We start from the raw sequence: 1,612 nt of genomic DNA, 5'->3' as shown, positions 1-1,612 counted from the left end.
AGTTCAGGAGTGTTCCGGGAACAATCTCTAGATGGGAGGGGTAGGACTCTGAGTTGAAGAGTTCAGGTGGTCAGTAATTTTCCTCCTTCAATACAATATATACATGCATTGAAACATCAAGCGATGTTCCATTAATGCATAGAATATTTTGTTTTTATGAATCAGTCATAATATAATTTAGCTTTTAAAATGGCAGAAAAGTTCTGCCTATGTACTCTGTAGCTTTTTCTCTATTTGTGACAAATTAATGTAATATATTTGCTGTAGCTAGCCAATTAATATTGCTATACCATATTAACTAATTTCTATATTTTATTTAGGGTCTCTTTGCCTTTTCCCTTTTGGTGACTACTGGCAAGTTGTATCTTAGGATATTTGTAGTTAAATTTAGCTGATACTTTTCTAATAGTAAGATTAAGGTGCTTTCATTTGGAGAGAAAAATTCTTTATAACTTAACAAATAAATGAGAGATTGTTGGTAGTGTTAAGCTTATTTACCTTCATATAGGAGAATATTTTATAGGTTTTTCTCTGAAAAGTTATTATATTTCTCTTTATTATTGACTAAAACAAGACATTACACAGCCCACAACTGAACAATGGGTTGTCTGCCCTTCCTCCCTCCCTCTTGGGGCATTATATATATACACTTATAATTCTTCACACTGGCAAACACTCCTCACTGACTTAATTTTCAGTCAGAGTAGGATGTACTCACAAGCATTAATTTTATACTTTGAGTTCTATTTCAATGACACATTATTTCCTCTATTACTCACATTTTGACCACCAGGCTACCTTTTGGTTGGTGGATCTAGGAAGGCTAGATGGGAAGGGGAAATTATAAAGTGTCTCTCTTGTTCCATTATAAAGAGACTCAGTGTATACTATCTATGATTAAGAAATGAGCAAAAAAACTAATATATAAGAAAGACAAGAGCTCTGATGCAGGGTAACTGAAGTAAATTTACATAGTAAATTTGAGAGTCTTGGTTGGTCTTTGTTGTACTACTTAGTCAGCGAGGCAGAAACTCTGTCATAGGCAACATAAAAACCAACACCAACTAGATCTGATCACAGGCCACAGCTCATCAGTGCTTGCTCTAGAGTGTTCACTTGGAACTTAAAAGAAGTTTAAGGGTGCTCTCATTTTATTGAGAAAAGATGATTACCATGGAGGGGTTTAAGTGAGCTAAAATTTCAAAGCTATTCAATAAAACTCGATAAACTGATGTTTAAAGTTTGTATATCAAAACTCAGTGACATTCAAATATTATTTAGAAATCTGGAGGTTACTTATGTATGGCTGTGTCCTTTAAAGCAAATAGTGACAATGAATACAAACAATTGTGTCTTGGAAGTGAGCCTGAAATGGATAGAGAAAGAGTCTGAATTAGCTCTTTCTTCATGTTTCTCCCCATGAGGAAAGTCCTAAATATAAGTCTTTTATCTTGATAAATATTGTTAAACACTGTAACATGATATATGTTCAGAGATAGAATTCCCATTTAGTAATCAACTAAAATCCATTAATTATCTATGCTGTTAAATCTATGTGAGCACTACAAATTTCATTTTCTCAAAGGAGTAGCTCCTGGTTTTGTTGATTCTT

The sequence above is a fragment of the Mus caroli genome, chromosome 10 (assembly GCF_900094665.2).
Source record: "Mus caroli chromosome 10, CAROLI_EIJ_v1.1, whole genome shotgun sequence".
In the NCBI taxonomy this organism is placed as follows: domain Eukaryota; kingdom Metazoa; phylum Chordata; class Mammalia; order Rodentia; family Muridae; genus Mus; species Mus caroli.
The sequence above is the reverse complement of the archived record's forward strand: the minus strand, read 5'-3'. Positions refer to the sequence as shown.